We start from the raw sequence: 22664 nt of genomic DNA on the forward strand, positions 1-22664 counted from the left end.
AATATGATTAATTTTGCAACACAAAACCGTAGTGACAACAATGTTGGTTATCGACTTATTTCAACAAGGAATTCTCTGTGGCTGAAATTAATTTGTCTGACAGTTCTAGCGTTAATTAATCTCAGAAAGAATAGAAAACCAGAGAGTTCTCCGACTCCGGGTTCAGCGAATATGTGCTTTGTTCCAACGCGAGAAACAGCCTGTACATTCGACGTTTTTCAAAGCAGCGGCCCGTGAACTTTCGCCAGACCGAGAAACGCCTATTGAAATGCACAAGCACCAGCCAGAGTGGAAGTCACTTTCGGCAGCCCCGAAATAACAGTCCAGCGGACAACGTGCCGAGAATCTGTCGCTTCCTGAAACGGCCAGTCGGCGAGATGCGAATTCGTAATTGGCACAGAGACGATTTCACCGGGTACTACGAGTCCCGCTGTAAACACGACCTCGTAAAACGAACGGTCTGCAGCCATTCCTAAGTATCCCGACGACTGCGTACGCGTCGCGCATTCAAGATTCCTCTTCGACCCTGTCCGCGTGGTCGATTCAACGAACAACTTCGACAACAAACTCCTCCAAACAGGAATTCTGTATGAAATATTCATCGTGAACTGTTACGATGACGGACGTTTAGGTGTAACATTAAAACTATCGAGGACAATGCACGTAGACAGAGGGGGAATATAATGAATATAAATTAATATAATTAGCTTCCTATTTTGGTAATTGATGCCAGAAACTGCAGCAAAGGTAGTAGTAATGATTGAATATTTTAAGAAGTTGGACGTACGTTTTAGTATGTTAACTTGTTTGTAGTGCTAGTGCTATGTTCCATTTTCAATAATTATTAAATATTTTTCCTGACTTTCTTAATAGAAAAAAAGAAAAAAGCATACAGTCAGTAGTCATAAATATGCGTGGCCTCTATCTCTATTGAAAAAATTTGTTTAAATTAAATGGTAGATATACATACATATTTATAACCCCCTGTAAGGGGGACACTTTAAACTACTATAAAATATTGTTTGCAACAGACTTCAACCTCCACTACTTAACAAATCAATAATAAAAAGAACTGTGCTACAAACCGCAGTCTAAAACGCGTACCAACAATGAATTACTTCGCTTTCGTCGCCATTTCCAATTTCCATAATGTACTGTCGGCTCATGTACGACAATGGACCTTAATCCACCCAACAAAGAAACACCTAAATAAATAAAAACCTTCCCCCTGGAAAAAGTCACGCAGAAATAACAAGCGGCCGTATCCAGCGTCGCAGGGAAACTCGATGAAACCGAGCGCGATAAAAAAAAGAATGTAAAAAACGGAATGAAGTCAAACGAAGCCGAAATATATTTCAAAAAACATCGCGGCGCGTCGGTCTCCGTGAGATTGGATGACTCGAAACAGACAAGAAAAACTGGCCACGGGGTGGGTCATTAATGCCGCCACCAGTTGCAACCGTGCGCTCGAGTGTGTCGCTCGTCGGAGGAACACGTACGCGTGGCCGTATAAAAAGGGGACGCCATGGTGGGTCGATGAATATGCATGACCGTCGAATGATAAAATCGTACGTATTTCGTAGTGTACTCTTTTTTTTTTCTGCCACCGGAGGGTAGAGGGTAGGAAAGTACGAAAAATAAAGCGCGACCGTCCACGGAACGAACGAGCCATTAGTGTCGATACACGATGTCTAAAAACCGCATCGGCGCATCCTAGCCCGCGAAATCGACATTTTTATGCGCTTTTTCCCCTCCGTCGGACAGTTACTACGGGGAAGGCACGCCTGTTAACCGGGGGAATCCCAACGATCCGGTCGAAAACGAAGTAACGACAATAGCTGTCGCGACTATCGCCGTTCTTTAAATTTTGGGCCCGCGAAGTGGGTGTTGGGCTCGAAATGGGTTCGCCGGATAATTCGACCAAGTATTTTTACAGGTGTTCCGAATCTCGGGGACAGAGAGAATAAAAATGGGAAAATTGTGGGAGCAGGAATGTTTATGCGTCGAGCTGCATGAAATGGGGTACGTAACGATATGTGGCTATTCGGTAACACGCGTTGAGAAAAAGGGATAGCTGCACGAATTAGGAGGAATATTATTATTTGTTATTAAAAGGATTTTTACTCATCTTTCTTCTTGCTCATTAAATTCTCTTTTACACCACTTTGTGAAGTACCTCTTTAAAGCCTCTTAAAATCCTTCCTCCTCTCATTTCTTCTTCCACCAAAATAATGATTTGTTTGATGATTTGTTCGAATTAAACGATAACAAACGTGAAGCGGAAATTCACGTGCGATATGTGATTCTGGTTATTGTTTCTCTAAAGATTCATGCAGTAATCAAAGCTATGAATTCAAGAGAAATCTGACTTACAGTATCCCATCAGCAACTATGGTCACTGCTACCAGTTACTTTCCCTTTCAACTTTACTCGTTGCTTCCATTTAGAGCAATGGTAGAAACGATTTATGATATCCGTCGACGTGTACGTACCTGAAACAAAATTGAAAAATATCATTAGAGTTGATAAATGCATCAATGTATAAATTACATATTTATTTATGAATACAGATTATTACGAAGTATTACACTCCTACTATAATTGCTCAATAGATCGAGCAGATTCCACTAAAAAATATCATACGAGAAATCTACAACTAAAGAATTATTCCAAAAATAATTTTCCCATCTTTTCCCCAAAAGTAAAAAAAAAAAAAAATCCAACCGAATCAGACCCAGAGCGAGTTTTCCAGAGTTAAGGCAGCCCAATCGTCGAAAACTCTCGTTCAGAACTTTGTTTTCCAATCGTTAACGGAGAACACGACCGATCCAGGCTTGCGAAAAATTCCCAGGGCTTAATTTGTTAAAACGATACGAACGGCCGTTTATATCGAGTGTCCTCGTGCATCAAAGGTTCCGTGCAAAGCGATAAACGTCTTTCGCGGGGTTGACGGTGTTCCCTTCACTCGGGATTCGTTATCAATTGGCTGGGATACCATTCGACGACGAAATATACGAGCAGCGTTACTCTTCTTCCGGGTTGAGCGTCCATTTCCTCGCGCGCCACGTAATCCGCGGCAACTGCATCCGCCGTGCACGTGCAGCCCGCTGGCAGGCACATGCACGCGCCGCGAAACTGACCTACACGAGCAGCTGTTGCACGCACTCGTACCCTCGGCCAGACTTTCCATTGGCAACCCCTTTTCCAACCTCGACCCCACCCCCTATCGCCCTAGTCGACTGCTCCCGCCGCTGCAGCAACGAATAGGCTTAAAACGACGATAATTGTTATTGTGGGAGAGTCGACGAAGGCTGAGAAGGTGGAGTCGATGACTGTTCCGTATGATAATTGCTTCAACGTTGACTGGTGGCGTCGTTTGTATCGATTAAACTGGTATTTGCATTCTATGAGTTAGAATTGCGATAAATAAATTCGACTATGAGCCATTGAGTTCGTTTATGAATAACTTCAGCTGAAGATAATAAATCGTGTACCGCAAATGTTTGTAATATATCACAGTTATCGTAGCGTGGATCGTATACACAACTGTATGAAATTAACGCAACGATTTTGTTGTGCAAATATTGGTTGTTGAGTTTGCCCTACATTAATCGAAGGTTGCACTTCCAAACACTATAACAAAACCATGGATATTTATTTAATTAAAATAATTGCATGGCTGTTTCCAGAATTCTTCGGTCGCGTACCACCAAGATGGTAGAGATATTAACCAAAGACAGACCTCTGATCGATCAGACATTCAACAAAAACACAATCAAAACCATGTAGTACTTGTTATCCTTTCGATTGGGATTAAATTGTTGCAACGGTAATTTCCCACGCGCGGGACACTTTTCGTGCGCCGAGAATAATATAAAAAAAAGAGGTTGCCCGGCATCCAGTTGACCGCAGAAGATCCAAAGAAGGAGCCGAAGAGAATATTAAAGTCCCTCCACCATCGACCACGCGTTTCTCTTTTGGCGCCGTTTGCGTCTCCTGGGGAACTTCGCGATACTTCCCCCCTCCTCAACCCCTGGATCCTGCCGTTTCACTCCCGCCAGTCGCCGTCTACCTTCGTCTCTCTCTCCCTCTCTCTCTCTCTTCCTCTCGCTCATTCATTTCGCGTTCTCGCGTACTCTAGCGGGGGCGGCTCGTTAAAAAAATCAAAAGAGAGAAAATAATTATGAGTACACGAATCCACCCTCGTAACGCTCGCTAGTCAAAGCTCACGTGACCCGGGGCTTTCGACCCACCCTACCCCATTGGTCCACTTTCACGGTAGGTCTCGACACGATTTCGTGCCCGCCATGCGTAACGAAAGAAGCAGAGAGAGGGAGAAACGCGGAAGGGAAAAAGAGACGACCTGGGCCAGGACAGCCAGCGAGAACCACGGGGGTGGAAGCAAGACAGGGGAAAGGAGAAGGGGAAGAGAACACGCGTGCTAGAGAGGGAGAGGGAGCAAAAACGCGGCGTTCTCGAGAAAGGAGAGGAACTCCGCCGGCAAGGCGGGATCGATACGCGCAGCGTTCGAGGTACCCGGTTGCGCAGTACTTAGATCCCTTTTCTCGAAATTAATCGATACGCGAAACATACGAAACATACCTTTCAACGTCGGGTCGTTCCCCGCGAGTTGCCCGAACCAGCCAGCCACGCTCGCTGGTCGGAAACCGCGTCTGGCTCGTTGCTGAGATCGATCACCTGTTACGGTTTCATCAGAATTTCCATAAGAAAACAGACGCTTCGCGGTTACGCCTCGCGAAATTCTAGGCGAATAATGAATCGCGGATGGGGAGTATCAGCGATTCATTCGCGAGGATTCTTCGATTGGACAGCTACTACCCGTAAGCTCGCGTCAGTGGTCATTTTTAGTGGAAAAATTATCAAACAAAATTTCCTCTTCATTACTCGAATTTTCATCGATGAGCCTCAAGAGCACCTCTCAATCTTCAGTAACAGGAAAAATATACGTTACTGTAAATACGAAGCTTCCATTACAACTCTGCAACTTGAAAGTGGACTCAGTCTTTTCCGAGAACAGAGTTTTCTTGCCCGTGTAAATACCACTTTGCTGAGTCCAGTAAGTGATAGAAAAATGGACTTTACTGTAAATACAAAGTAGCCTCTAGAACTCAACACGTTCATTGCCAGACTGATTCACATGGAAAGGTCTGCAGGATTAAAATTTTGTCTGGAGATTATAGAAACTATTGAACCTAACATTTGTCGTATTACTGATTTGTATACTCGTCAGATTTGTTTTCATTAACATTTAGCTCTTAAAATTAATTGTTGAAATTCCTTAGTGATAAGCTTTGTCATTCATGTATGAGTGACGTGGCGTTTAACGTGTTTAAGAGGAACCAAGACAATCCCTTAGCAGAAGAAAATTAGATTCCATGCCCATGTAAAGAGCACTTCTCAGTCCCCTGCGAATGACAGGAAGATAAACACAACGCAAATACGACCGCGTCGTTGGAACTCCAAAACCTCTCCTGTATCTCCTGCGCCAAAGAACAATTTTCATGCCCATCTAAACAGCATTTCTTAGTTCCACTCGAGTGACGGGAAAACAGACATAAACGCAAGCATCACTCCTACGCGAGTGACACAATCTCCCACGAACTGTGCAATAGAACGTGGCGCGTTTATCGCGTCAACTGCTACACAACTGCGGGTCGTCGACGTCGATTAACGTGACCGAGGCGTCGGGCACGAGGACGTCGGAGCTAACACCAGAGCCTCGTCGTCACAGCTGCCAACAGCATTGTCTCATTGACTGCTTGTACTCTCGTCGTTCTATGAATAGCTCGCGCGCGGTCGAAGCGTCTTCGCGACGGACTCCTCGCCCCGGCGATCCATTAAGCGTCGCCCGCCTCTAGCCGCATCCAAGATTCTCGCGAAAGAGCAGCGCGGGATCGGGGCTTTTGACCCCTTTCGAAGACGCGATTCGTTGCGTAACACTTGGCAGGATCGCGCGTTATATCGAACCAGCTATGCGGCTGATGCCCGCGGGACAAAACGCAAGACGCTCAGCGGTTCGAGCGATTCGAGCGTTGCGTAACGGGCTTGCCAACCGCGCGCTGAAAGGAAGAGATTTTGGCATAGGGAAGCCATTGTTGTGTGGAACACTTAGGGAAAGGGTTGACGATATTTCTCTATCCAAACGATAGATTCTATTTCCGTGTTGGAAGTATACAAGATGGACACCAATATGTAGGACTCAATCTAGGAATGAAGTGTAAACATGAATCCTGATCTTCTTCTCATAGCTATACCCTCTATCTCTATTGAACTATCTCTATCCTCTAGCATACCCTCTATCTCTATTGAACACATTTATCTAAATTAAATGGTCAGGTTAATATTTCCAAATAACTGTTTCATTACGAATATGTACACGAGTAAACTTTACGCATGTATACTCATGTATATTCGTTATGAAAAATTTGTATGTAAACACCAAATCTATCATTTAACCTGGACAAGTACTCTGAGTATTTTTATCTCCCCCTTGTACACACATCTGCACACCCCGTAATTTATCGTAATTAATCGTGTTTCGCGATTTCACACGCAATAAAAAATACAATTACCATAAAAAAAGAGAAACCATCGACGAGTGTAATGCCCGGAATGAAAAGTTGGCGCGTCGTTAACTCGCTCGACGCTCGCTTTATCGCCTCTTTATCACCCACGGAGTTTCGCGAATTTTCGGTTTCTTCTTCGATCACTCGCCGAGCATGATTTTTAGCACCCATCTACGAAACGTTGCGCGTCTGGGTATTTCGCTGATTGTAAGTCTGATTCCCCGTAACGTGAGGTCATAAGGAGGAACGTATGACGCTTTTGTGTCCGCGTTTTTTAAACTTTCGGCGCGCGGGATCTCCAAAGGCGACTTTAACTATCCGTGAAAGTTTGGAAAGTCCCGTACGGTTTCTCTCGCTTTTGGCCAGGGGCCATTATCTCGGAGACGGCCAACGGGGATACGGGGGTTAACGAACAAATGAAAATGCGCGCGGCGTGCTCGGCTGCAGTTTATAAAATCGATACTAGCGCGACCGGAAACGTTTCCGATACGTGAATACGTTTCTTCGTTGCGAAATCGCGGGATTCGCGAGTCCGGTACAAATGTGGATTTTTCAGAGGTTATGCGCTCACGTGTACATTTCATGTAACATAAAAAATCCGTGTGCATGGATCGTGGACATGTTTCTCAAAAAACTCAAGATCTTTACCTTTACCAGATCAGTAAGAAAAGAAATTCTCAATGTTCCACACCTTTCTCATTATATAAACTCGCTACCGTTTATATATTTATATATATAAAGTTCATTAGAACTATCAAGGATAATGTATATTTAATCATACTGGTATATCTTCCATTTTAGGAATACCGTCCAAAAACGGGTGATCATTTTTAAAGACGACTCTAAATTAGGTAAGTAAATAAGAGAAAATTGAACCATCAGACAAAAACGTTTTGTTGTTGATATGATACACTGGCAGAGGGAACAATTGTCATTCGTGGAGCGGAACAGCACGGTTGATGAATTCCGTTACGGTACATCAACGTATAGCGTTGTGTAGAAATCAGGATTTCGCTGCTTTTCTGCCCACATCCGCCTTCCCCGTCCGACAGCTCTATTGTTGCATTATCTTCGGGCACTGACCACGTCGAGATTAAAGTTTTAAAGTTCCATAGAGAAGCCCGCGGAAGAAGCTAGAAAACTGACGAGAACGCGTGCTGCATGCAGCCAGAAGCAGTCGTCGTGGTGCAAAGGCGCGGACACCGTGGGACACGATGACGAAAGAGGTGATAGTTTCGTTCCAATAGATAACCGAATTTCTAAGGTAATTTGAATCTATATTATTTGTTTGTCGATGTTTCTTCTTTCATGGAATATAAAAATGAAATTAGAAAAAAGAATACTGACACGAATGAACAAATAATGATATAAAGCGTATCAAGAACACAAGAAGATCGAATAATACTTATGCATGGAAAATGTAAGTTTATTCGTTACAGGTTTCATTCATACAAACGAGTCCTCCATCTTTTATTCCCCTCTCGAAACTTCTATCTAGATAAGAATTTTGCCCAACCCTGGCCAGCGAAATTGGTATCGTTTCTATAGTTTTCATTCCATATTTTCGATTGAATTTCAGCGAGCTATCTCGCGCCGCTGAAATCAATTCTCAACCCTTCAGAAGGGAACGAAAGCTTCGTTCACTTCCGAGGAATTAATAATACCTCGTCGAAACAGATTTCGTATCGTTGGGAATATTACTCGGCTTTTAACGTGCAAATGTTTAAACGGATCCGATGCGAACGTAATATTCGACGGGCTTTGTGCCGGCGTAATTAAAATAATCTTTCCGATTGCGCGAAATAATCACGTCCGCAGTTTATACAGCGAGAGATCACCGATCCAGTTTTATGCGTCATCGGCATCGGAGCATTAACGCCGCTAAGAGGAATTTCATTTCTCGTGCGGTAAATGCCATGGTGCCGAATGAGGATTTAAATATTAAGTAACACTGGATTCGAACCGTGGCGAGCCACTCGTTATTCGACGTTCGCCACCAACCGTTTTGCGGTCATCTTGAAGTAATTGGAATGGAATGATCGATATCGGAGAGAAAAATTTAAGTAAATTGTAACGAGGAGCTGGATGTATATAAATTAATATCATGCTCAGGTGGAAACCATGACGAGTCACAATTTTGGTTATTAAACTAAATGAGTTAGCTGATGTTATATCCTCCGAAGCTGTTTAAAATATTGAATTTCTGAAACTTGGACTGAACAAAGTTAACCTCGACAAAGTATATTTCGTTTTGAGTTGGTGCAGTTTAGTAGTGGGTAATAGTACTCGAAATTGAGAAGCGAAATTGAGAACATTGAAATTTAAGGGATTTGGTATATTCCCTATATACATATGTGATTCCAACCTCACGTTACTAATGCATATGCTGATTTCCGTTTGCACCGGAAACACGTGAACCTTCAGTATTAAATTGCTCATAAAACGCCCTAAAGCTTTCTAGGAAAAATAGCAAACTCTCTTGAACGTCCAGCCACTCCCGAGGACTGAGCGAACGCGTCAATCGCGAAGATCGATGGATCACGGTCGACGTCGAGGACACATATACAGACCAAGAGTTCTACGCCACTGGCTTAAGGGAACAGCAAGATAACTTCACACCAAACTATCCATTTTTAGCACTTATCTTAAAAATTCAGGCTTTTAAAAAATCAGGGTATTGGAGTGAGCGATTTTATTTCTCCTAAAACCATTGAGCAGATGCCTTGAGAAGATGGACAACAGCATAACACATTGATTGTTATACTTTTTTTTAAGTTCTTTGAAGCCATTTAGTTTTACATGAATTGTCCCCAATAAACAAGGATCTAAAGATTGATTATTTAAATATTGCTAGACTAATACTTGCGAAAATGACTAGGTGGCTAGAATATTCTTTTTAAACCATTGGAAATTGCGTATTCCAATATTTTTCGTAGTAGTGTTTTTGTAACTTCATACAAATTTAATTTATAGCCCCCGAATCTTATCCTTACCCCGAAAATATTCAAATAAAATTCAGAGAATCGACGTAGAACGCAGAAAAAAGCCTCGCCGAGCAGTCGGACTTTCTCCAGGGATTTCCTTATCAGAGAAAAGTGAGCCACGATGCCCGGAGCAGTCAGCATTCGTCTCCATCGAGAAATCGCAGTCGAGAGATTCGGAATTCTAGGGAAGCAGAGATCGCCGAGGGATTCCTAGTTCGACGGGACCTCGACTCGACCGAGTCCCAGTCTAAATATTTGGAGCGATACTGGCTCGGCGTAATTGGACCAATTTCGACGTGGAATTATTTCGGATGCACGTTTATATCGTGGCATCCGATCGTTCGTACGTGTCTTAATACGACACGTCCGATAAAGTAATACTCGAGAGGGTCGCGGATGGCTGGGAGGGAGGAACAGGTATTCCCAGCATCCGTGCCGTGGCTTCTCGGCTCCCTGGAGATCAACGGCGAACGAGCGGTGTTTCCATAGTTGCGGCGCGAGCTCGTGAATCCAAGATTCTGTGGAGACGAACGACGACGATGACGACGAGAAGAGCGCGCGAGACGAGCGGAAATACAACGCTGCGAGACGAACGACCGACTGGTTGGGAAGCTCGGCGGAGTTTCCTTCCAATGGAACTTTCATGAACTCTGGGCTTCGCGAAAGCGGGCAATGAAGACTCGGGCAGTCTGGCGTTTCGGGCAGAATATTGTCGTTTCTTTATCATTTTTTTTTTCTTTTGAAGAAGGAATGTCTGGATGGGGATAAAAATTGGTAGCTGTTTTAACCCTTTTACCTCCAAGACCATTTTTCTTAGACTTCTGAGTTATAGAGTGGCTACGAAAAACTCTTTGCAGTTTGTTAAATTATACGATTTTTTTAGAATTTTACATTTTTATCAACCAAACATAATCATACACAAATAAAAATAGTTTAATGGAAATATTGTCCTTCATTTGATTATTTATATCGTAGTGTCGCGTTCCTGTTTGAAACAAATAATGGGAAACTAACGTATTTTTTAACGCTATTGCTTAAGAATATTGATCTTATAACTAATTGAATTTAGACATCCATCGATTATTAAGACTTAATGATAAATCGTGGGCAGTGACACTGGCCGTAGGAGTAGAATGCCTTCAAGTGCATGGGCAATACAAGTGGCCTTAGGAGTGCAAAGGTGTTAATGTAAATAATCCAAGAATAATTCACCAGACTGCTTATAGATGAGACTTAGACTAGTATCAAGCCACTGTTAACTTTTTACAACACATACTCGACCTTTCAGGCTTGCTAACATACGCTAAGAAAGGAATGCACACGCAAACCAAAATACTATATATTTCCGATGACAAAACTGCTGCTTCCCTCTAGATTTCAGCAAGTCAGCTCTGTGATAGAGCTACGCGAAATACGAGATTTATGACAATTAGCAACACGCTCGCAAACATATTGCACGGTTCACAGTTTCTCTTCCCACGAAATTGACGTGTCATATTTCCACGGGACAAGAGTCACGTAAAATGACGAATACGTTCTGCGTATGGGAGAGGAAAATTGAAGGCAGAAGTGTCGCAGCTCGGGAGTCCATGCTATCAGAATTATAAGCTATTATAGCGTATCGGTAATGCTGAACGGTAGGTCAGTTACGCATGGACACGGAGATATCGATTGGAGGATAAATTACAATTGTTGTGGTTCGAATTACCTGCACGATAGCGGGAAGGCTTCAACGCTCCCCGGAAATTAATTACCAATTAACGACGTAATCAGGAATCTCTGGGATGAGCGTGCGCCTAATTTGCCTGGGCCTGATTGAGCGATTGTTCTTTATTACCGTGTGTTGATTCTGAAAGGTCCAGGACAATTCTCACAAGAAAGTTTTGCTATTAATTATTATTAGATAAACTGTGGAATATCCATCTCCATGTTAATCAACCGTTAAAGGAAAATTGAAGTTAAAAGCAGACCCAATACTAAACAAATATCATGGTGCACTCTAAAATCCATCGGATGGAAACACATTTAGATTACTCATCGTCGAGTACCACGAATAGAATTGTAGAACGATCGTACAACCTGACATCAGCTAATCTGACAGAATACAGGTACACGCTATTTCTCTTTTACTTTGAAATAAAATTCACGCAATGATGTGGATTTACACCAATCGTTCCTCTTAAGTGTTCTAGCGTTATAATTCAAAGTGGCGAGTGATCGAACTCGAAGTAACGCCGTAACGAAGATGGAAAGGCGATCCTAACGAGCCAGAAATCTCGTTTCCCGTACTGTCAACTACTCCTGATTAATGTCGATGGCGACATTTCCGACCGAAACGTGTCCTCGACGATCCAGAAATCGTTATCTGCTCGGACGTTTCCCCCGCTCTCCAGGGCTTCCTCTTGCCTAGGCACAAGGGAAGGAGCTTCGACAAATCGCGCAGCCAGGAGGAGGACTAATTACACCTACCACGGAAGGACGATTCGCTAACGAGTTTCCGGCTGGTGCTCGCGACCGATTCGCGCTGAAATTAAACCGACTGCGTCGACGATGTACGGTCAATTCTTATCCGCTGGTAAACGTCGCCAGGCCGAGTTAATCTCTTTCATTAAGGTTGGCCATCGAGTCCGCCTGCTTGTGGAATTTTCAACGCGAACAACCGTCCGGAAAATACTTTTCCCGTCCGGAGGGAGGACAGCATCATCGGTGGTATTCCACGGTGCATAATTAATCTGCGAGAAGCAATGCTAATTTCTGTTCCTGTACTCTCTCCACGGTTGGTAATTTGTTGGATTTAATTTAACGACTCAATCGTGAGAGTGGCCAGGCTTGCTTAAATGTGTTTCGCGTAAACCCGTTGGTGTAGGTACACCTAATCTTTGGTCCTCTGAAAACGAGGGAAAATAATGGAAGGATAAGTAAACTTGTGTGATATAAAATTAATAGCATCGGAGCACGGATTATAATACGAAGGAAAATATTGTTATACGATACAAAATTAATAAAATCATACAGTACTTAAAAACCTTTTCAGGTTACAGGGTACTTCTTTCGGTTTTTTACGTTCACGAACTCAAATAAAACACGTTTAAAGCATACCCAGCTACTTCTGCATCCGGGGTTTGTCACAACATGCAACTCTAATTATTAATTTAATGACACCTCCATTACGGAAGCAGTTAAACGATATCGCATGACTTCACGAAACGTAAAAGTCGAAGTTTACGTGCAAATTGCTATCGTTAAACGTAACCTTAAGAAGAACTAACTACTAATTATCTAATTAGAGCGGAAGGGTGTTCGCGTAAAAAGTGTTTATGGATTCGATGGAAAGTTTCGAGCGAGGAATATACAGGTGTGAAGATTAAAAAGAGAGAAACGAATGAATCAACAAGGAAAGAATACCTGAAATTTAAATGCGCGATGAGGAGAAAACATCGAAATATCACAGAGACCGCGCGAGATGAGTGCAGAGGTGTGACGTGAGAAATTATAGCACCCAAGGCTGTAAAGATAAGATATCGTCTTGCAAATTACTGAGACGAGCCGGATCCGTATCTGTCTCCTATTTAATTAGCAAAATTTCGCGAAACGGAGATAGACGCGAACCGCAGTTCCTCCGTCTCCAATTACGGGGGCCCGTTTATTGCCTGTTAAGTAATAACAATTATAAAAGACAACGGGTACGGCGACGCTAACAGCAACGACAAGGATAATATAACGTAAGAACGTTAAATACGACGCGAAGGTAATAATACTCAATTATCCTCGAGAAGTTTAAGGAGGACTGCGCATGTACTTCCATCGGTGATAAAAACGAGTTGCCGAACGATGCACAAGAATTCCAGCGCTCAAGGTTACGTAATGAACGGTGCTTCTCTTCGGGGTCTCCTTCCAGGGACAATAAAATTCCGCGCGAGCAATTAGCACTGGCAACCGGTGATTACGTCGAGAAATACACAGGGTGGGTCGTAACACGTGGCCGAACGGAGACGTCAAAATAGGAAAGAAAGTTCACGTAAACATGTCCTCTATTTGACTGTGTTCCCGAGTTGCTATTTCTGTGATGTAGAAACTGATGTATTCAATGTCTGGTCTCGTAGTGGCATGTATAAGAGCACGGGTACTGTGACCAGTATCAAGATCATGGACAGCGAATATATTAATCTTGAATCGAGCTTGTATGAATGATTCTACTGAACTGTTTGTATAAGATGCATCGTAACTATTCGATGCAATGTTGGAGATGCTATGATGTTTACGATTCTTTAATAAAAACTCGAATATAATCTCTAAAGAAAACCTAAATAATATAATAATGAAAATTACAGAGGACCTGGGAGAAAAAACGGATCGAGTCAAATGGTAGTTGTTTTCAGATTGTTTTAATTGGGATAGGATCAAATGGGACACGTAATTACAAGAACTTTCTCCATTAGTTTTACGTCGTCCGATCTATACCCGGGTCCCACGTGTAACGATACACTCGGCGGATCGGATCGACGTGGATAATTTTCGAACTTCCTTGTCCGAGCTAATTCGAAGCCGAGCGTTGCACGTGGAACTCCTCGGTCGTAACACGAAACTATAAATTACCGGAAGAACAAGCCGAGGAACGCCGAACCCAGCGCATCCAGCTGGCATTCGTGCCGTTCCACTGGACACTCGTCAGCCCTATCGCTAATGAAAGGCTGCTCCGAAGGACTCGCGGGGGCATAAAGGGCGCGCGTGAGCGGACACTACACGAAAAGTCAAACGAGAGATCAAAACGTTGTTGCAACGGAAGATTTATCACGCGATCCATGGATTCCTCAACGATTTCGGTTGACGAAGACAGAGAATAATATATGGCGTGACCAAGAAGACCTACTAAAAAATTTGCAAGCCTAGTACTTCTCGCTTTGAAAGTGCGAAATAGATTCTAGCAATCATGGGTGTACAAATATTTTATTTGGTAATAATATAACCATTTTGACTGCTTGATAATTCTTAAATGTTTCAGTCATGTTGGAGGATATTAAAAATTGAAGTAAAGCATGTGGTTAATATTGCAGTTCTGTTTGCTTGTTTTCGGAGAAGAAACAAGAGTGCCCTTGGATACCGCAATGAAACTGGCTTGACAGTTAAGATTCTGCACGGTTTCATAGTTAATGTTCGAAATGGCCTCCACTGGAGGTAGCATGCAAGTTGATACGCCTATCATGGTCTATCGCATGTGCACGACACTTCCGGCTGCCTCCGACGGAATTGCATACATTGATTGCGTTACCTGTTATTTATAATTCACGTGGGAAGGTCAGATAAAAATGTTATTACGGTTTCTTGGCATTCGTGTGTAACGGGTCCTTCGAAATTGCTTAGTGATAGTAAAAGGTATTCTGAAAAACGTGTAAAAAAATTAAAATTCAATTTGTCACTGCCTCGCGTCTTTGATTATTATCTGCAAATATTAATCCATTAGGTTACACGACATTTACATTCAATTTCTCCCTTCTTTAATTTCTACCGCGACGTAATAAAACGAATAGTAAGATAATTGCATTTAAACTAGGTATAAGTAAATTATAATTAAAGTCGAAACGGGGTCACTCGAGAGCCCAGAAATTCTCCTGAGCTCACAGTGGATGTGTCTCCGAAACAAAAGGTTTTTAGGCCAATGCTTTTCAGCGTTCTCTCGCTTGTTTTCAGATGTGGAGAATGACAATTTACCAGGCAGGATTTTCGAACCACCCTGTACGGAGATAAATATTTCCATTCCCACAGAATAAACGTCGCTGGCCCGGTGTATATTTTAATCCAGCGCGGTTTAATCCGGATAACGTTTCAGCATGAATCAAACGAGCGTCGCGAACGAAATGCGCGAACAATGCTCCAGACAACGATGGAAAGAGTGCATCTTTCCAGCCCTCTCACGCTCAGTCGCTTCTCGCAGAGATGGGAAAAATTTTTCTTCCTTAGAAAAAATCTGGAACGAGTGAAAGGTAAACAGCTCTTGCTACGTTAGCTGTTCAATAAAAATTACTATCTGAATTATATAATCGTGTCACGTTTTTGAAACCTTATCCAAGGAACTGTTTACCTTAGTTTTATTCGATTATTTTACGTTTTTATTGCACCGTATCTAAACAGTATACAAAAAATGCAAAAAAAAAAAACACACGGAATTACTACTACTCTTTTAGATTAAAATTAAACTCAATTTCGTTATTAAAATTTAATACTACAATTTGATAAGCCTCAACCGTACCTCATTAGACTGGACTTGCTTAATCCATTCACCTAATAAATAAATAAATAAAATATATAATACAATAACAAGTTCTAACAACAACTGCCTTACAGCCCAACATTAAATTCCTTTCTGCCATTCTTAATCGCATAAACATAACGAATAAAGTTCTGAGTAGAGTTTTTATTCGTCCTTTATTATCCGAATAAAGTTTTACCTCTGTCTGGCGTCTCTATTCACGTTTCCACGACGCTGCAAAAGGAAGAATAAAAAACATGCGACCGAAACAATCGTATCCAGTCCATGGAAACCGTTTCCACGGCCGTTTCCTCGTGAGAAAATCGGCGAACCGGCCAATAAGGCATCCTTATACGCCAATTATGGTTCATAACCCGACGAATCAGCGGTCCTCGTCCCTCGAACGGGGCTGCGTGTCCCGAGTAGTTGCAGCCGATGTTGCAACCAGCAAATAAAGTTATCCAAGGATGATGAAATCGGTCTTTAGGCTTCCGCCCAGGCAACTGGAATTAATGATGAAGTCGATGATCGATCATGATTGCGGGATCGAAACTACAATTGGGCAGAACTGCCTTCGAGTAATGGGCAATGAATGAAAAATTCTGTGCAGAGATTTATTCGGAATTTATTCGAATGAACTGTTACTCAGGTAAGTTCTTAGTTGTATAACTCGAACTATAAGTAGATGGAGTAGTTAAGATTGCAGGCTTTAGTAATTGAATGTTAGGTCAATGAGTATTTATTTAGAAAAATTAAAATTTTTATTAGTTTTTTGGTGTTTAGTCCAGAACAGAAATCAAATATTGTTGGCTATAGCGACTTAACTAGTACTTATTCTCATTAATTTTCTCCTCGTCTTAACAATTACAATGGTGCTCTTCAGGTAAGACATAAGAATCTCTAAAAAATATTTTTTTGGTTGCAATAGCGTTATAGTTATAAGTCGTGTAGTAATTTTACTCTGATCGAAACTAGATGAGGTGTGACGAGGAACACGTATTCGTCGCACGAATAAAAAGAATGCCAGATGTTCGATATTGGATCGTCATATTTTCCAACGTTAATGGAAGGGTAATCTACTTCTAATGTCTGCAACTTTTATGAATGGATTCGGTTAATAACGACGTGCTCGATAATTGCATCCCTTCATCCTGCGCTTTTTTATTTTAGTAGACGAGGAATTCAATTAAAAGGATAATGTTAATAGACTCATTATTGATCAGGAATTTGGACGTGTCTACATTTTGCAGGTGAATGTTAAACTGGGGAAGATTTTATTTTATAGAATTCACTGTCTTGCCAACCGAATACACTACCTTACCAAACGAATACACTCTTTTATTGACGAGATAAAATGTCGTCATACCACTCGAAAAATATTGCATAAAACCTTCACCATTACTCATTATCAACTGAAACTTGCTAAAATACTAATCTTTTTTAATGAAAAGAATTCAGTACCACTCGACTCCTGAGAAATTCACTTCAAATCTATTCCTATCCGTTTCAAATTTATCGAAAATTCCCTTCACTTTCACAAACCATTTCTCATCGCGATAAAACAAACCGTGCGGCGCATCGCGCTCAACCAGCGTCGTTTGCACTAATTTATCCATACAACCGCGAAATTCCCGAGTCTCCTTTCGACTAAACGGGCGCAGTCAAATTTTCGGGGCGTGCAATGCGCGCGCGGGAAACCGTGTGTGCCGGCCTGTACGTGTGCTCGGGCGCGTTGGAGATGCATTGTTATTATAGTGGTGCATTCTCGTGGCGGAATACAGCAGAGGTAAGAGGAACAGACCCACCACGAAATTGCTTTCTGCCGTTTGATCATAATCCAATCGTTCCACCACAGACTAAGCCACCTAATGGGACGCGGAACCCAGGCATCTCGGGCGGAAAATTTATGAACGCCTGTTTCTCCCGCGCAAAGAGGCCGCCCGCGGAGGAATGCGTTCTCCCCGCGTTCCGCCACTGTTAAATTAATGCAGTTTGTGCCCTTTAAATGGCATAACGCGCACGCACAAACGCGAGACGCCCGCGGTGATTGAAAGGGAATCCAATCGCTCGAGGGATAGGTCGTTGCGAAGTTCGAGGGAACGAAAAATTGCGTTTTTTTTTTTTTATTTTTGTTCTGGTGGCGATCGAGAAGATATCTGGAAGACACACGCGCGATATCAACGATAAGATAGCGTGGCGTGAAACGTATCGCTGGCTGGGTTAGGTCAGAAACGAGGGGGGGGCGATCAAAACAGCGTATTTGGAGGAAAGAAATATTTTTCTGGGGATTAAAACGACCCGAATTGCGCTGAGATATTTCTACTGCGTGTATTCGATAAGGAATTGCGATACGATGATTTTTGTGAAACATTTTATGGAGACAGGGCATTGAGGGATGTTAATCTGAAGTGCTAAGGAATGGAGATTAAGACAGCTAAAATAAATGTAAAAGAGTTTACATTTTCAAAGGCTTGATGCGCTCTTGAGTCTATAAAAACTTCCAATAAAAGAGGAGAAACCACATTAACAAGATACAGGATAGACCACACGAGAGTATCGTAACAGAAGAGACAGGGAAATTTTTGGAGTACAAGTTGATAAGTGGATTCCATCATCCTCGAAACAATTGAGAAACGTTTTAATACAAACATAAGACGAATCGGTATTAAAAGTAACTGGCGGTCATTATTGCACTCAGCCCTGCGCGTAATGTAAGAAAATCATGTTTGAAAAGTCCTCGGCTGATGGAACTTTCCGAAATGTAAAGTGCATGGTCAAAGGGAGTAGCCAATCACCTTAAAGATAGACTTCAAAGACGAAGTTATCGAGAGGACGTTTTAAAAGTCTCGCGTATCTAATTGCTTCTGTTAACGTTTATCACTTTGATACGCTCGCTTTTTATGGACGGGGCTCGTTATCTGCGCGAAACGGCGCGCAACAGCCGAGCTCTCTCGCGCTCCACTGATCCTAAAATAGGTAAAGAAGCCAGCATCAAGGCCCCGTGGCAAAAATGGTTGTAAAGTTGCGCAACGTCCACGGAGCCAGCTCCTCTAACCATCAGGCTGACTGTTGGCCTGGTCTGTTCAGTTTCTACTTTCTCTACTGATATTAACGGACGATACTAACACATGCATTACCATTTGCCAAAATCCTTTGGTTTCGTGTATTTTTCGACGCTTTCAAGTGTTTTGTGCTCAATAATGCGAAAAGACAAGCAATCGTATGAATGTGTATGTTCAATAGAGTTTATCTTGAATTATATCTCTGGACCAACTAACTAGAATATTATGAAATTTTATATGGTGGTCTTTACATATAAAGCATTGTTACCGTTAAATTTTAGAAGAAAATTGTTACAAGAGCGTATATGTTAACCCCTGTTTTACGTGACACATCACAGTAGTGGTTAATTAGAGAATTATAAACTTTGATATACTGACTTCTTTATGTAAGATACTGGTGCCATTAAATTTTGGAATTTCAATATTATTAGATCACTTAGGTCTGAACATTTGCCAATTTTGTTTATTTCCCTCGACGACGTTCATTCAGTGATCCAGTTTCGGATCAACAAGGGCAACGGATGTCGCGTGAATTCCTGTGCGAGCACGCATCGTGGTTCGTCGCTGACATCATTCCCGCGGTCGTAAAGACGCCGTAAAATTGGTCGTTCCATTGCACCGAGTAGATCCACCGAAAATATCGATTACGCTATAGGTGCCAGGTAAATTTATCGACAACCTTGTTTACTGCCACGGAAGATCCGATGAGAATGCATGAGAAAAGTGGGACGAGACTAGAGTAGCATAAATTTATTTTTATCTCCTCGTGAAACCAAAAATTAACGATATTGCATAAAGAACTCTTGCGTTGTTCCATGTTTACACCATGTAATACGTCTCTGTATCATGTAGACGATAATGTACTTATTTCTTTTTATAACAAGGATATAAGAGAGAACAAAAATGTTCAAGCTTCCTTGTGGGCATTCTCCAACAGTACGTATTACATTACCATTAAAGATTTCCACATTATTCTACGAATATTCCAAATCAAAAATTCCAGTTCATGTAACATCAGCCTACGAGATCTATCAAAATTAAGAACATCGTAATTCTCTCATGGAAAGTGACTCACCAACCGGTGGTAACGTCCCAAATCCGCAAGCCGGTTAATCCGCGCATAAGATATAGGAACAACGCGCGTAGATTTTATCGCGAGCCTCTTTTAGCATATAGATGGAAGCAATATGGCGAACAAGTGCCAACAGGCGACACGTTGCTAGTCCCTCGAGCAACTCGGCGAAGGGAGCAACCCTAAACGTGACAGAATACTTTTTTCCGCGTAGCTGTCTCATAAAACTTTCCAGAAACGAACGATGCCCGAAGAGCGACATTAGATTGCCGAAGTATCGCAACTAGGGGAGGAAATATCGCTTCGACGGAAAGTTTGACGCCAGGAAACGCGCGGACCTCGCTTGTCGGAAATCGTCGCGAACTTCGGTTATATTCGGTTATATCGGCTCACGAAACGAGGATGTTGTCATGCGCGTATCCGCGTTAAAAACGGCCACTTATGCAATTTACATTTCTGAGCGTGCTGTAGGAATGTTAAAACATCCAGGAATATTGGTGGCTCAACGGTAATCCGGAGCTCGGTGGAGAATGCAAATTTAATCAGGGGAACCTATAGCAATCCCTTGGAGATTTTTATAATACTTGGAAGGGTGCATTTCGTTTCAGCGGGTACATTATATAAACAATTGAGTTTTGTGTCAAGAAAGTATCCGATCGGTAATACAGAGGGTTCTATCTATGTTTTTTATTCTGAAGACGTTCTACCAAGTTATATACCCAAAATAAGGCTAATGGTATTCCACGTTTACGATTTGAAGAATTATTTTAGTTTTAGAAATTTGTTCCATTCAAGCAGAGCCTCCTTTCTAATAAAACAGGTCTACCTCAAAAAGTGTCGTTCACTTCCTACCGTCAACAGAAAACTACAGAACCAAGAGTCTTACTCAACACAAGCGAAGTTAGACAAGAATCCCACCATTATCTAGTTACGTAATTTCCTGCCATTTTCCAGAGCATCCAGAACATGGTGTTTCTGCAGTCCATTCAATAGAAGAACAACTTCGGTAACCGTGTGTGACCAATTAACATAAACAGTCCATTAACGACGTGGCTATCAGATTTTCTTCAAGGTCTGATCATAGAAGACGACACGCACGTAGCTGAATGCAACTTGAAAGCGAGCGTCTGTCTTACGTCCTTGAGGAGCACCGTTGGGAACTGCGAAGAACCGTTGAGGACATCCAAGGACCCTGAACGAGTTCTAGCCTCCCGCGATCCTCCATCGGAATTCTATTCCCGAGGCTGTTGTACATCGTCACCCGTTCCTCCAATGCAAATAAAATTATCATCGGACAATTCTTAGAAACTATGTCCAGGTAGTGGCTTGTACGCGAGTGATACCATTTTAATTCCACCAAACGTGTTTGACATCCTGTTTAGGAAACACGTTTGTTCGAAGACGACTCCTACCTGAATAAACGTGGTTGGTTGTTACGTTGAATACTGCAGAAATATTACAGAGAAATGTAATCGCTATTTTCTGCTTTAAATATAGTTCATGTTATGAACATTATTTATCAAGTGTGGCTGTTTGTATGGCGCATTTATGGATGGAACTGGTTATGGTGGCGAAAGAGATGGACGAAGGTAAGAATAAATTAGTGGCTTGGGTCGTAAATACGTGGAAGATGGGCATGAATGAACTGTAGGAAATGCCTATAGTATTTATATGCTATCTACTATAGTGCTCGTCCGTTTATAGGAAGAACTTCGGCTCGATGTTTGAGTGAATATTGATGAGATGTTTCTTAGAGTGCGATAGGTTTAATAAAAAAAGAATAATAAGGAAGGAACAAGTTAGATCCAAAACAAGTCGACAGGCAAGGACACAGTCAGTCAGTTTCGAACAATGGTGACGGCATTGTTTTCTCAACGATTTACCAGCTTTTATTTAACCTGCGTTTCGACTGCGCGATGGAACATGCGCGTTTAAATTCGATGCTTATCACTGATAAGCAGTCGCCAATTTGGATTCGTCAACAGCCTCGTGGAACCTCAAGGTTTCCCAAAGCTTCACACTAATGCATTTCCATTTCTCTTGAAAGTCCCAACTTTAATTCGCGATGGTAGCTTCGATGATGTCGATTAAAACTTCCAACGTTTGACATCCACACACAAGTTCCTGGAACTAAGCAATGCCTATAACCTTCTAGGTCCGAGAACCGCTTACAACTAAAGGCCAGAAGACCTTGGGAAAGCTGACCCTCTCTTCCATAACTCTACTCTTATGCATTGTAAAGAGGTTTATGTTTACGTTTTTCTTACTGGCGAAGCTATAATAAACAACCCTAGGGTAGAGCGATGACAGCTGCGTTTAATGCGAGTCCATCGACCTGCGTCGTCGTATCATTTATTCATCAGCCCGTACATCCTCTAATAACAACAGCAGTCCGCGGAAGATCCGTCCACTCGTCTTCCATCGTGCACGTCGCGTAACGAGTACGGTAGCGAGTCACCTGTATCGCGTGCACTCAAAAAGTCCGTGGAGACGCGTGTGCGAACGACGAACGGACAATTAGGCCGTGAAATGTCTCCCTTTCTCGCACGCTTCTTCCCGATAAAAGCCAGCAATTAATGTCCGCCTCGACGCGCCATCGATTTTCCGTTCGGTGGACGCGGCGGTTCGTCAGGACGCGTCACATTTACCCTCTCGCTCTCTCTCGCTCTCTCTCTCTCTCTCTCTCTCTCTCTCTCTCTCTCTCTCTCTCTC

At 42.4% G+C, this 22664-nt stretch overlaps 1 protein-coding gene and 1 long non-coding RNA gene across 5 annotated transcripts in view; one reads left to right on the forward strand and one right to left on the reverse strand.

Annotated features, from left to right (window-relative positions):
• LOC128894777 (Krueppel-like factor 6) overlaps nucleotides 1-22664 on the reverse strand; it is a 390418-nt gene that overhangs the window by 198498 nt on the left and 169256 nt on the right. The gene's annotated exons all lie outside the window — the stretch shown is intronic.
• LOC128894800 (uncharacterized) lies at nucleotides 13288-16371 on the forward strand. Of its 2 annotated transcripts, none has more exons than XR_008461629.1 (3): nucleotides 13288-13589; nucleotides 13675-14944; nucleotides 15260-16371. It is a non-coding gene; the product is annotated as an uncharacterized LOC128894800 (long non-coding RNA). The 2 variants fall into 2 exon arrangements; XR_008461630.1 differs by having other exon boundaries at nucleotides 13675-14525; nucleotides 14626-16371.

The sequence above is a fragment of the Hylaeus anthracinus genome, unplaced genomic scaffold (genome assembly GCF_026225885.1).
Source record: "Hylaeus anthracinus isolate JK02 unplaced genomic scaffold, UHH_iyHylAnth1.0_haploid 4, whole genome shotgun sequence".
NCBI lineage: Eukaryota > Metazoa > Arthropoda > Insecta > Hymenoptera > Colletidae > Hylaeus > Hylaeus anthracinus.